This window comes from Solanum verrucosum, unplaced genomic scaffold, assembly GCF_900185275.1.
Source record: "Solanum verrucosum unplaced genomic scaffold, falcon-dt-bn FXZP01000198.1, whole genome shotgun sequence".
Taxonomy (NCBI): Eukaryota; Viridiplantae; Streptophyta; class Magnoliopsida; order Solanales; family Solanaceae; genus Solanum; species Solanum verrucosum.
In genome coordinates, this window is record NW_026020173.1 from 2393268 (window position 1) to 2409056 (window position 15789).

A 15789-nucleotide genomic window follows, 5' to 3' on the forward strand; every position below is an offset into this window, starting at 1 on the left:
CATTAGGAACATCATCATATCAATTATACTACTCCATCCGTTCCATATTAGTTGATCATTATACTAAAAATAGTTGTCCGTCTAACTAAATCAAGAAAGCATTAATTATTACTTTTATATTACTCTTGCAATTAATTTTTTTCCGAAAGTGTTCACATTTGTTTGTAAAATTTCCACGAAGGTTTTTAAGGGGTGAACTAGTAAAATAATCTTCTTGTTTATGATTTCTTAAGCATTGTGCAAAATAAAAAGTGATAAACTAATATGGGACGGAGGAGTAGGAATTAAGTGAATAAATGGCCAACAAATTAATCATAAATAAATCACTAATCATCATAAATTATTAAGAATGGGAAGCTCCAAAATGGAAAGTTATTCATTGACAAAAGTGACCGCTTTCTAGTGTAGTTGGTACCGCCCCTGTTCACTTCAGCATGCAAGGAACACCTTCGGAGAAAGTTTGATTTTTCTTGAATGTATCCTAATTTTTGGCCTAATTTGTCTTCTGATGATCGATTCAACCTCTGATCAAAAAGAAATAATGAAAATACTTTTTTTCCCCTTCAATTAAGCACAATTTTTGTAATATTTTTGTCCAAAAATATAAATATACATATGAATCAAATAAAAAAAATTAAAAATAAAAAGTTACTTTATGAAAATGTGGAACATTAAGATGGTTAGATTAGAGAGACTTTTGAATTTCCCAAGAACCATATAAGCTTAATTAGAACAATTAATTTGTTGAGTAATGGTAAATGACTGTTATGTTTTTATCACATTCAAAATCGTAACATTACAAATTATAATTATTAAGCACTTATTAAACAAACAGAATTGGCATAAATGTAATGACATATTCCTTTAGTCCAAGGAAGACTCATACTCCATCCATACCTATTTATATGCTGTTATTACTAAAAATAAATATTTCTTAATACTTGTCATTTCACAAAAATCAATGCATAATTGACATTATTCTTCTGATTTTACCCTTGAGAGTTCTTAACCTTGAAAATATGTATTTGACCAATATAGAAAAACTAAGTAAACAATTCATGTCCATTGGTCAAATTTATTCATGTTCATTGATTGAAAACTTGACTTTGAGAGAACACTAAATAAGGGTACAATGATAAACTTACTTTGTTTCTTTTAATATGTGGACGTATAAATAGAACCAAAGGGAGTATATGTATGTTGGGTTTAAGCAATGTGTGAATAGGAAATAAGAATGAATCAGAAATTGGGAAATGTGGGAGAACCAATTTGGAGGGAAAATGAAAAGTCATTTCTCTCATATTGGTAGAAGAAAGGAAAAAAATTGTTCTTATATTAGGAAACACTTCCTTTATCTCTTAAAGGATTAAGTAGAAGGGGTCCCCTCGCGTCTTCGTCGCTCGCTCGCTGGGCCTCGGCTCCAACAAATGATTGACTTCCGAACATACACCTATTTTCCCAAAAGACACAAACGTTCTGAACAAACATAGGCGTGTTCACACTTGTTGTTCAAACTTGCTGCAATTGGCTATAAATAGTGAGACTTCTCTTTTTTCAAACACTGAAAATTTTCTCTCTTCTGCATACATTTTCTTACAAATAAAATTATCGATCGACTGAGTTTGTGTGTGTGCTCTCATTACTAATTTTTGAGTTCGTTGAACTTATTTAAGTTTGAGGTACCGCTACTATTTTAGTAGTTAATCTGTTTTATCTTGGGAGGAATAAATCTACAATCTCGGATACTTGAGGGGATTAAATTTCTTAAGGATACACAATGGGTTCTGTGGACTCGGATTGTTTATTTTCTGTCTTTCTATTTCATCTTTTCTGTCTTACTAACCTGAATATAGGAGCTAACAGGCTTAAGAAATTTAATATATATTTGTTTTTGTATTTGAGGTTTCTGGAGATTAAAACCTCTCTGTTTTTTTACTCTGTTTTGATTCATTCGATTATTGATTAAAAGAATATAAGAACTTCATCGTTAAATCAGAAACAAGTTGTATAAAGACTTATTCTTTATGGTTAGTATATCATATACTAAATTGTCTGCTATTTGTGACAGAAAAATGACTAATTTAAGTCAAGTTAATGTTGGAACAATGAGTGTTGCAACAACATCCGTTGCACACAATAGTTCAACTACTGCTCTTGCACTGACTAAGAAACTTGGAAAGTTTTCTGGAGTCGACTTCAAGAGATGATAGAAAAATATGTTCTTCTATTTGACTACGTTGAGTCTACAGAGGTTCATTGGTGAGAACGTTCCTATTCTGTCGGATGAAACTCTGAATGAAGAAAGATTCTTGGTAACAGAAGCATGGAAGCACTTAGATTTTTTGTGCAAAAACTATATTCTGAGTGGCCTGCAAGATGGTTTGTACAATGTGTACAGTAATATGAAGACCTCAAAAGAATTTTGGGATGCTTTTGAAAAGATGTACAAAACAAAGGATGTCGAATGAAGAAGTTCATTGTGGCAAAGTTTTTGAACTATAAGATGATAGACAGTAAGATTGTCATCTTCCAAGTTCAGGTATACATATGAATTAAATTTAAAAAAATAAAAAAAAAGTTACTTTATGAAAAATGTGGAACATTAAGATGGTTAGATTAGAGAGACTTTTGAATTTCCCAAGAACAATATAAGCTTAATTACAACAATTAATTTGTTGAGTAATGGTAAATGACTATTATGTTTTATCACATTCAAAATCGTAACTTTAGAAATTATAATTATTAAGCAATTATGATTCAAACAGAATTGGCATTAATGTAATGACTTATTTCTTTAGTCCCAAGGAAGACTAATACTCCCACCATACCTATTTATATGTCATTCTTACTAAAAATAAATATTTCTTAATACTTGTCATTTCACAAAAATCAATCTATAAATGACAGTATTCATCTGATTTTACCCTTGACAGTTCTTAGCCTTGAAAATATGTATTTGACCAACATAGAAAAACTAAGTAAACAATTCATGTCCATTGGTCAAATTTATTCATGTTCATTGATTGAAAACTTGACTTTGAGAGAGCACTAATTAAGGGTACAATGATAAACTTACTTTGTTTCTTCTAAAATGGTGATATATAAATAGAAATAGAGGGAGTATATGTATGTTGTGTTTAATCAAGGTGTGAATGAGAAATAAGAATGAATGAGAAATTGTGAAATGTGAGGGAACCAATTCGGAGGGAAAATGAAAAGTCATTTCTCTCATATTGGTAGAAGAAAGGAAAAAAATTGTTCTTATATTAGGAAACACTTCCTTTAGCTCTTAAAGGGTTAAGTAGAAGGTGCCCCCTCGCGTCTCGCTCGCTCGCTTGGCCTCTACTCCGGCAAATGATTGACTTCCGAACAAACATTTATTTTCCCAAAAGACACAAACGTTCTAACAAACATATGTGCATTCACACTTACTGTAATTGGCTATAAATAGACAGATTTCTCTCATTTTTCAAACATTAAAATTTTTCTCTCTTCTGCATACATTTTCTTACAAATAATATTGTCGATCGACTGAATCTGTGTGTGCGCTCTCGTTGCTAATTTTTGAGTTCGCTGAAATTATTAAAGTTTGAGGTACCGCTACTTCTTTAGTAATTAATCCATTTTATCTTTGGAGAAATAAATCTAAAACTTCGGGTACTTGAGGGGATTAAATTTCTTAAGGATACACAGTGGATTCAGTGGACTCGGATTGTTTATTTTCTATCTTTATTTTTCATCTTTTCTGTTTTACTAACCTGAATACAGGAGCTAACAAGCTTAAGAAATTTAATATATATTTGTTTCTGTATTTGAGGTTTGTGTAGATTAAAAACTTTTTGGTTTTCTACTCTGTTTGAATTTAAGATTCATTCAATTAACGATTTATAAGAACCTCATCGTTAAATCAGAAACATGTTGTATAAGATTTATTCTTTACTGTTAGTATTTCATATACTAAATTGTCTGTCATTTGTGACAGAAAAATGACTAACTCAAGTCAAGTTAATGTTGGAACAATGAGTGCCGCAACAACATCCGTTGCACACAATCGTTCAACTGTTGCTCTTGCACTGGCTGAAAAACTTGGAAAGTTTTTTGGAGTCGACTTCAAGAGATGGCAGCAATAGGTGTTCTTTTATCTGACTAAATTGAGTTTGCAGAGGTTCATTGGTGAGAACGTTCCTATTTTTTCGGATGAAACTCCAAATGAAGAATGATTCTTGGTAACAGAAGCATGGAAGCACTCAGATTTTTTATGCAAAACTATATTCTGAGTGGCCTGCAAGATGATTTGTACAATGTGTACAGTAATATGAAGACCTCAAAAGAAATCTGAAATGCTTTGGAAAAGAAGTACAAAACAGAGGATGACGAATGAAGAAGTTCATTGTGGCAAAGTTTTTGGACTATCAGATGATAGACAGTAAGACTGTTGTCACCCAAGTTCAGGAGTTGCAGGTCATAATTCATATGTCCTTCCTAAAGGTATAATTTTTTATAATAACTATGTTGAACATATTAAGTTTTTTTATTAATACTCATATAATCTTTAATGTAGGTTTGATTGTGAATGATGTTTTTCAAGTGGCGGCCATTATTGAGAAGTTACCTCCGCTGTAGAAGGAATTCAAAAACTACTTGAAACATAAACGTAATGAGATGACTCTTGAAGATCTCATGGTAAGACTGAGAATCAAAGAGGATAACAAGGCTACAAAAATGAGGTCACGTGGTAATTCAACAATATCTGAAGCAAATGTTGTAGAAGAAAATCCCACAAAGTTGAGGAAAAGAACATCTAGACCTAGAGCAATCCTCCTAAGAAGAAGTTCACTGGAAATTTCTTCAATTGTTACAAACATGGTCATAGGGCTACTGAATGTCAGGTTCTTAAGAAGGATCAAACAAATTTTGCTGAATCCAAAGAAGAGATGGACGATCTATGTGCAATGCTTTCAGAATGTAACTTGGTTGGAAATCCAAGAGAATGGTGGATAGATTTTGGTGCCTCATGTCATGTTTGTGCCAACAAAGAATTATTTGCATCATATGCTCCATCCCTAACAGACGAGAAGTTGTTTATGGTGAACTCTGATGCTATAAAGGTGGAAGGAACTGCCAAAATTTACTTAAAGATGACCTCGGGCAAGGTGGTGACTTTGAATAGAGTCTTGTATGTTCTGGAATTCTGAAAGAACCTTGTTTCTATACTAGTTCTAACCAAGAGCGGATTCAAATGTGTATTTGTTTCTGATAAAGTTGTAGTGAGCAAGAATGAGATGTATATGGGAAAAGGTTGTCTCACTGAGAGTCTCTCCAAACTCAATGTAATTGCAGTTGATATGAATAAAGATTCAGCTTCTTACTTGCTTGAGTCAAAAATTTTATGACATGAACGTTTGAGACATATCAATTACAAAACCTTGCAAAAACTAATTAACTTAAATGTTTTACCTAGCTATGAGTGTAATAAATCAAAATATCAAGTATGTGTTGAATCTAAGTATACTAAGCATCCTTATTTTCATGAATCTTGAGTTGTCTTGAAGCATAGGCAATGACTTTCCCATTTTGCATAAGTATACATCCTAGCCCAATTCTATAGGCGTCACAATAAACAACGAAACCATCAGTCCCTTCCGATAAAGTCAACACGAAAGACGAAGTAAGTCTATCCTTTAATTCTTGAAAACCCTTTTCACACACTTTGGACCATATAAACTTGACCTTCTTTTGAGTCAATCGAAGAGAACCTTTCAACAAACCTTCTATAGTAATCGACTATACCTAAGAAACTTCTAATATCCGAAGGGGATAGAGGTCTAGGCCAATAATTAAACCACATTTGTCTTCTTAGCATCTACCTCAATACCCTTACCAGAAACAATATGGCCAATAAAACCATGGACCTTAGCCAAAATTCATATTTACTAAACTTTGCAAAGAGTTGTTGGTCCTTGAGGACTTGCAACACAATCCTCAAATGATTGGTATGCTCATCTTCACTCCTTGAATAGATCAATATGTCATCAATGAACACAATCACAAATATATCCAAGTATTTCCTAAACACCCTATTCATCAAATCCATGAATGTCGCCGGAGCATTATTCAAAACAAACGACATTACTAAAAACTCATAATGACCATACCAAGTTTGAAAAGCCTTCTTTGAAATATCATCTTCCTTCACCCTCAATCGGTGATATCCCGACTGGAGGTCGATCTTAGGAAAGTAGCTTACTCCTTGAAGTTGGTCAAACAAATCATCTATCCTTGGGAGAGGATGCTTATTCTTAATGGTAACCTTATTCAATTGTCGGTAGTCAATACACATACGGAGCGAACCATCTTTCTTTCTAACAAATAAAACAGGGGCACCCCATGGAGAGATACTTGGTTGGATGAAACCCTTAACCAACAAATCTTTCAATTGCTCCTTCAATTCCTTAAGTTCTGTCGGAGCCATACGGTAAAGAGGAATAGAGATAGGTTGCATATCTGGGAGAAGGTCAATACAGAAGTTTATTTCCCTTTCGGGATGAATACCGGGTAAATAATTTGGAAACACTTCCAAAAACTCATTTACAATGGGGATCAATTCAAGAATAAGGATCTCGAAATCTATATCTCTGACCCTAATAAGATGGTAAATGCAACCTTTAGAAATCATATTTCTAGGTTTAAGACAAGAAACAAACTGACTCTTAGGCCTTGAATTTCCCTCTTTCCACTATAGAATGGGTTCATTTTGAAACTGAAACTTGACTACACGGGTTCTACAATTAATAGAAGCATAACATGCATGCAAAAAATACACAATAAGGATAACTTCAAAATCTAGCATATCAAGGTCAACATGAGTGACTCTATGGGGTAAGGAGACGAGACACTTCCTATAGACCCTCTTAGCCACAACTGAATCACCAACTGGAGTAGAGGCAGAAAAAGGATCTAACAACACATCTGGAAGAATATCAAACCTTATAGCCACATATGGTGTCACAAAGGACAAGGTAGCGTTGGGGTCAAGTAAAGAATAAACATCAAGTTGGAAGACTTTCAACATACCGGTAATCACATCAGGAGAACCCTCTTGTTCACCACGAGTCTGAAGTGCATAGAATTGGTTTTGCTTTGCAGCACTAGAACCTGAACCACTAGATGGAGGTTGTTTACCTTCTCTCTCTTTAGCCGCAAGCATTAGGCAATCCCTCATCTTATGACCACTATTTCCACAACTAAAGCAACCATCCGTGCTGGCTAAGCATTTACCCTCATGCTTTCTTCCACACCGAACACAAATAAGCAATGAAGATCCACTACCATTTCCTCCTTGAGACTTAGGGTTAGACACCCTATATTTGTTGAACTGAGGAGGAAAATTGGATAAACCTTGGTCGAAAAACCTTTGTCAGAACTTAGAAAGACCATGTCCACCGGACTTCGAGTGTGAGAAGTTACATCACTGGTATTAGCTCTCTTTGCCTCCCTAGACCCTTCCTTAAGTTTCTCCTCTTCGATTTGTTGGGCATGAACCATGAGACGAGACATGTCCATATCATTGATAAACATAGCGATACGACATTTCTTAACCACCATCTTAGACACGCCCGAAATGAACTTACTCATCCTTGCCCTAGGATCAACAACCATAGTAGGAGCATATCGAGATAATTGTGTGAACTTCAAAGGATATTTATTCACACTCATATTTCCTTGACGAAGGTTGATGAATTCGAGCATCTTTGGTTCTCTCATCTCAAGGGGAAAAAACCTATCAAGTAAAGCAACTTTGAACTTATCCCAATCGAGAGGTTCCGCATCAACTGTTCCCCCTTCTTTACATTAGTTAAACCATATTTGAGCAACACCCTTAAGTTGATAAGCGGCCAATTCCACCTTTTCCACCGGCATCACTCCCATGATCGTAAACACCTTGTAAACCTCATCGATGAACTCTTGAGGGTCTTCCTCAACCTTAGAACCATGAAACTCCAAAGGATTAATTCTAATGAAGTCCCTCATTCTAGATGCAGCCGTACCCACATTTGGGTTCAGGGGAGCCACAACCTCCCTATTGGCTAGGGATGTTATGGCTTGAGCCAACACTTCAAAAGTAGCCCTAAACTCCGGATTAGTCACTTGTTTGGCCAAAGGATCGACCGAAACTTGAGGAGCTAGAGGAGGAGCCTCTTGATTCACATTCTCTCCTACATTCCTTATAGCATATCCCCTCCGAGTGACCATATCCTGTAAAGTATCGGATAAGGATTAGAAGAGAGACATTATAGAGTTAAACTCTATCACGACTTTTGATTAATGAAAGAAGTGAAATTTCCTAAAAATCTTATAGCCCCTCATTCATAAATGTGATGCGCTTCACACTCATGAACAAGACTCTACTTGACTTTGCTTATGAGATTTCCTAGGACCTTTCTAAGCTTTGTGCTCTGATACAAAGTTTTTCACGACCTAAGGTAGCCCCTAGGCATAACATGACGTATAAGACCATGAGAGGGCCCATACAAGCCACGTAACATTCATCATACAAGATAATAGAATAAATTATTTAAAAGATAGTTTCAACATATAAAAGTCTTATAGAGTAAAGAAGAAGTCTAAATCATCGTCTCAAAGCCATCTATTACATATGATTAATTGGGATGTAGCCCATACATCAGGTTCAAAAACTGAAAGTAAGGAAAAAGGGAAAGAAAAGCTCGGTCCTCATACTAGGAGGACTCACCAATCTTTAATCTTCTATATGAGATCCCTAGCCACGGAAGTGTGAATTCTGTAAGATCAGACCCTACATTTGAGGAAATGTAGGCAAGAGTATGTTTTAGTACAAAACATGTACAAGGTATGATAGCCATGCATAAAACATTTGAAAACATTCTTAAAAGAGATATCTTCATGAAATGCAATGAACAAGCTAAAACATGATATACAAATGGTTTAGAAGGCATAAGTCATAAAACATGGCCAATGCAAATGACATCATCTTAGAAAACATGTGGGATACTTCTTGAAGTAACCTTAGTTCATTATTGTGGGATATTTACCTTTAACAGGCATATAAGACCATGTAAGCTATCAACACGAAATTTGGTGTCTGCCCCACACCAAAAAGGGTGGTCCTACTTGCCAAGGTAAGACCAAGAACTTCTAGCTTATGTGGATCCACTAGCTAATGTGTATCTAAGACAATCATCCTCTGGGGGCACATAGGTATGGGATAAAATAATTGCTACTAGAAACCCGACCTATACTAATGGGAGAGCTTCCATCTCCATATCCTCTTGGTGCTAAGCGTCAATCCCACGAAATAGTCATTTTCTTAACTTGCCTTTATTATCCATGGAAGGGCACGTCATCTTGCCAATCCAAGCGAAGTCATATGTTATCCATGGAAAGGTACAAATAAGTGACCAAATCCAAGCTAGGTTTTATTAGAATAGCTGCTTAAGTTTGATTCATTTTAGGTGAGAACACCTTTCGGCCTTATAATCCTTTATGTGAGAAAAACCTTTCACATTCATGCATAAGGTAGTTATGTGCGCCACCCTTTTACAAAAATTAACTACAATGACAATATCTATGCTTTTTACTCTCAAAGCAATCTACATCATATTTCATAAGAACATGCATAATTCCATAATTCACCTTTCATTGTTCTAAATCCACTTTCAATGATAAATATCTAGAAAACATGGGTTAGAAATGGGTTCATGGGGATTCATCTTAAAATCATGAGATTATATCAATTCATGAATAAAAGTTCATAAATCAATTAATTAAATCAACATCTAGAGGAACCCATGACATAGATGAAAAACCCTAAGTCAATTGGTGATTTATAACTTTGTAAATTGGAGAATTTAGTAACTTCATGGAGGGAAGGGCTCCATGGATGAGAACTATCACACCTCAATGCCAAAAACTATCCTTCGATGGTGGAATTAGAGGCTTGACTTGAAACCCTAGTTTGACTCCTCTTTCTTCAAGCTTTCTCGAGAGAGAAATATTTTGGAGAGGAATACTTTCTCTTCCTTTATGAAATTGAGAGAATGATTTCAATTGGGGAAATTTGGGGTTAAAAACACTTATATAGGACTTCTAAGTAAGGAAAAAAATAACAAAGTGTTAGGATAGAAAATTAAGAAAAGACCCAAAATCCCCAAAACTTAAAGCTGACGCAACCACCGAACAGTGGCCTTCACGAGCTGTCAAGGACCTCACAAGCCATTGTGGAGGTCGTGGTCCTTGACAAGTGGCTTGGGGAGAGGACCCTACTGCCTTGACCCTTCACGATCACCTTAACGGGTCGTTTGCCTCTTCTCGATCCGTCTAAGGGTTCGTGGGAGGAGGCTAACTTTGTGGTAGGTGCTGCCTCCCCCACACGGGTGTCATAACGACCCGTCTGCCTCCCCATGGATCGTGGTCCCCTTCACGGCCCGTCTAGGGCTCTGTGAAGGGTACGTGGTTCAGGTGTTGGCCTTTGAGTTCTTCCCCATTACTTCTTTTTAGGCCTTTCTCGAATTTGAGGTGTTACAATTATTTCCCGCGCTACCATCCACATTCTTACCTTTAGGTGCCATTAGAAATCTAAGGATTGAAGAAAAGAGAAAAGGAAAAACATTTAGGGGTGGGGAAGAAGGGGGTTGGTTTGGGAAGTGGGGTTGGGGGAGTTGGGGGTGGGTTGAATGGTTTTGGAGTTTTGCTTGGTGGTTTTAGGGTTTTATGGGTTGGGGATAAAGCAATAAAGGAAATATGAAGCTTTGGTGGAGGATTAGGGGTTTTGGGTGGAAGAAATTTGGAGAAGAAAGAGAAAAAAATTGGGAATTTGGAGAGAATATAGGGAGTGGGTCGGTTGAGGGTGGTAGAGACAAAAAGACGATGTAACTTTAATAAGTTTAGGAATTTAAGAGGCACGGGCATTGGGTCGGGTCGGGTTGGTCCGATTTGAACTGGGCGAGGTGAGGTTGGCCGGCGCACCCTAGTTGGGCCCAACATCGTGATTAGTAGTTTAAGGCCTAGCGTGGCGCGCCAATCAGTGCACCAGCCTGGAAATTTCTTTGGCGCGACGCACCACTAAGACACCACCATATGGTGATAGTAGTTTTAGGCCTGGGTAGTGCACCCGGTAAGTGCCCATACTTTTTGGCCTCTTTATTTGTGCATCTCAGCCCTCTTCTCGATGTTACGCCTTCTATGTCCTGCTCCTCAACCAAACTATGTCAACCATGAATGGTGGGTTGCCTCCCACCCAGCGCCTTAGTTTCGGTCGTGGTACGACTCCTCTTTTTGTATTTTTCTCTGTTTATTTTTCTTTTTATAGTTCCTAACTATTAAAAAAAATCAAACTTAACTAAAATCCTACCAAATTAAAATAAAAGATTTCCACTAAATCCTAGAAAACTTAAACTAAACTAAAAATCAAACTTAACTAAATATTAAATATTCTCACGAGTTGCCTCCCGTGGAGCACCTTGTTTAATGTCGTGGCTCGACTCATCTCAGATCATTCATTATTTAGCTCACGATCTTCTCGATCTCAATCTATATATTCTCCAAAGTAGTGCTTGACCCTTTGCCCATTCACCAAGAATGAAGGGACGTTTTTGCCTTTAAGTTCCACATGACCATGTTGTATCACCCTCACCACTTCAAAGAGTCCACTCCATTCAGACCTTAGTTTTCTGGGGAATAATCTAACTCTAGAGTTTAAAAGTAGTACCTTTTGGCTCGGAGTGAAAGTGCGAGGATTATGTGCTTGCCATGTTATCTCTTGGTCTTCTGTTTGTATAGCTTAGCATTCTCATAAGCATGGAGCCTAAACTCCTCAAGTTCGTGCAATTGACCAATTTTCTTCCTACCGGCTAGCTCAGGGTCAAGATTCAACTTCTTGATTGCTCTAACTCTGCTGGAAGATGACATGATTTTTCTGAACATCATGTGATAGGGAGAAGTCCATATGGATGTTTCGTATGCAATCTTATACGCCCATAAAGCATCATCAAGCTTCTCAGACCAATCTCTTTGTTGTGCATTCATTGTTTTCTGCAAGATTTGCTTCACCTCCCTATTCGACCCTTCAAATTGACCACTTGTTTGAGAATGATAAGTTGTAGCCACCTTATGCCTGATACCATACATAGGAAAAAGATTATTCACTACATGATTAATGAAATGCTTACCTCCATCACTTATGATTGCCCTAGGAGTACCAAAACGAGTAAATATGTGCTTCTTAATGAATTTAATCAACACTTTTGAGTCATTCATGGGAAGAGCTACAACCTCAATCCATTTGGGCACATAATTAACCACCACTAGAATATATTGGTTTCCAGTAGATAGTGGGAAAGGACCCATGAAGTCAATACCCCATACATCAAAGATTTCAACTTTAAGAATATTATTTAGTGGCATCTCATGTCTTCTAGATATAGTACCCAACCTTTGGCATTAATCACATCCCTTCACATAGGCCATAGAATCTTTAAACAAAGAGCGCCAGAAGAAGCCGTATTGTAATACCTTGTGAGTCGTGCGCTCTCCTCCTTAGTGCCCTCCATAAGGACTTGCATGACAACTCTCGAGCACTTGCTTGACCTCGTATTCCGGAATGCATCATCTTACCACCCAATCCACTCCTTGTTTGAACAAGAATGGTTTATCCCATAAATAAAACTTAGCATCATGTGTCATCTCCCTTCTCTGTTGGGTAGTTGACCTCGAAGGGAACATTCCACTCACCAATAAATGGGTAGTTGACCTCGAAGGGAACATTCCACTCACCAATAAATTTACTATGTCAGCATACCAAGGCTCTTGGGAGATATCCAATGCCATTAACTGCTCATCCGTAAACTCTTAACATATTTGTTCCCCTTCATGCACATGAGAAAAGTCTTCAAACCTGGACAAATGATCATCTATTTGATTTTTTGTACCCTTTCGGTCTTTGATTTCAAGGTCAAATTCTTGGAGAAGCAATATCCATCGAATTAGCCTTGGTTTAGCATCTTTATTGTTTAATAGGTACCTAATATCTACATGGTCACTATAAACAATAACTTTGGTACCTACCAAATACGATATAAACTTATCGAAGGCAAATACTAGAGCCAACATCTCCTTCTTAGTCACTGTGTAATTAGTTTGAGAAGAATCAAAGGTCTTACTCACATAGTATATTTAATGGGACACTTTATCTTTTCTTTGTCCTAGTACTGCACCCACTACTATATTGCTTGCATCACACTTGAGTTCAAATGGTAGCTCCTAGTTAGGAGTAATCAAGATTGGAGCTTCAATTAAGTTCCACGTTAGCACCTCAAAAGCCTTCAAACAAATCTTATCGAACTCAAATTTCACCTCCTTCTCTAAGAGATTACACATAGGTCTGGCAGTCTTGGAAAAATCTTTGATGAATCTCCGGTAAAAACCTGCATGCCAAAGGAAACTTCTCACCCCCTTGACAGAAATCAGAGGAGGCAATTTTTCAATCACCTTAACCTTAGCTTTATCAACCTCTAGTCCATGCTTTGACACTTTGTGACCCAAAACTATGCCTTCTCGAACTAAGAAGTGACATTTCTCCCAATGAAGCACTAAGTTTGTGTCTTCACAACGAGCAAGTACCTTGTTAAGGTTCCGAAGACGTACCTCAAAAGACTTCCCAAAGACAAAGAAATCATCCATAAATACATCTACAACGTCCTCCACCATATCATGGGGAAATGGCCATCATGCACCTCTAGAATGTTGCCAGAGCATTGCAAAGTCCAAATGGCATGCTCTTGAAAGCATATGTACCAGAAGGATAAGTGAATGTGGTCTTTTCATGATCTTGGATGCAATCAACATCTGATTATATCCAGATTACCAATGTAAGAAGCAATAATACTCGTGTATGCTAAACGGTCAAGCATTTGATCAATGAAAGGGACATGATAATGATCTTTTCGTGTGACATCATTCTGTTTTCGGTAATCCATGCAAATCCTCCATCCGGAGATTGTTCTCGTGGGAATCAACTCGTTCATCTCATTCTTCACCACTATCATACCACCCTTTTTTGGTACACATTGCACAAGACTTACCCATTTTACTATCAAAAATAGGGTACGCAATTCTAGCATCTAACCATTTTATCACTTCTTTTCTCATGACTTCTTTCATCAAAGGATTTAACCGACTTTGAGATTGTGCACTTGGCCGGTGGTCCTCCTCCATGTAGATTTTGTGCATACATAACACCGGGCTAATCCCACGAATAATAGGTATCTTCCACCTAATATCTTTCTCCTTCTCTTCAAAATTCGCAATGCCGCATCAACGTGTGATTCAGACAATTTGCAGAAATTATTCGGGTAAAGTTTCATTGTTCCCCAAATACGCATACCTTAGGTGAGTTGGCAGAGAATTCAACTCTAAATTGGGTGCTTCTTTGACTGAGGGTTTGGATGGAGGCCCCAATACACAATCTAATGGTTCTACTATACCTCTTTGCATTCCCCCCCAATGCCACATTCAGACAAGCAGCCAACTCTTGAGCTTCTGTATCTCCTTCTATGTCATGTCCCACCAAAACTTTTTCCAAGGGATCCTCGAAGGCAATACAATGTGATTCTATGGCTAGAATCACAATAGTGATAGTAAACCACTCATCATAGACGGAAGGCAATTTCAAAGCGCAATAGACATCAAACACTTCAACCTTATCATGAGCTCACATAGTTAACTACCCAGCTGCTACATCAATTAATGCTCGCCCCGTGGCATAGAAAGGTTATTCGAAAATACCTGGATCCTTCAATTTTTTGAGTAGTCTATTCTGAATTTAAGAACTGCACTTCTTAGTAAATGCCTCAGTTTCATACTCTTTTAGCCTTCTTTTGTTTGCCACTATCTCCTTCACATACTTCATATATTTAGGGATTCCCTACAAAATACAAACCAAAGGCAGATTAATGTGAATTTGTTTTAGGAGAGAGAAAAACTTACCAAAGCATTCATCATCATTCTGCTTCCTAGACTTTTGTGGAAAATGAGGAGGTGCTTTCACTTGAGGAACACCCTTCTCAACATTGGAGTTCTTTATCACCTCTTCTTCTTTCTTTTCTCCACCTACTACCTTAGTATATTTCTTCTTTGGAGATAGCTTCTCTAGTTGTAACCCACTTTTGGTACTCACCGCATTCAATTGCTTTGGGTTGGGCCCAGTTTCACCTGGCAGACCTCTTTGTGGACACAAATTGAGCGAATTGCTATTTATGCAACCTACTTTTCCAGATTTTTGTGACATGTAGATGTTTCTCATGTTTTCTCCTTGCCTATCTACCCTAGCATTGGTTTTAGCATTTTCAGCATTGTTCTTACCGATCTCTGCCATCAGCTTTTGGAAGAACTCTTCATTAGTCATACTCCCTTGTTGCGCACTTTGATTAATACCTTGACCATGATTTTGATAATGAGGTCCATTCCCTTGTGCTCGTTATTGGTTGGGCCATTGCGTCTGATTTTGGTTTTGATTTCCACCCTATGAGAAGTTAGGGTGATTACTCCGGCTTGAGTTGTATGTATTTCCATAATTCAGTGTTCCTCCACCTATTTGAGTATTACCCACATAGTTCACGAAGTTTGAGTTCGATTTACATCATTCAGTCGCATGCTCTCCACTACCACAAACTCCACACCAACCAACCGATTGTTATATAACATTCACTAGTGCTTGTTGTTGATCTAGTGTGATTTGCTTGAACTATATGGTCA

At 37.2% G+C, this 15789-nt stretch overlaps 1 protein-coding gene across 3 annotated transcripts in view; it reads left to right on the forward strand.

Moving 5' to 3' along the window:
• LOC125828795 (chloride channel protein CLC-c-like) overlaps positions 1–15789 on the forward strand; it is a 1181495-nt gene that overhangs the window by 361201 nt on the left and 804505 nt on the right. The window lies entirely within an intron of this gene.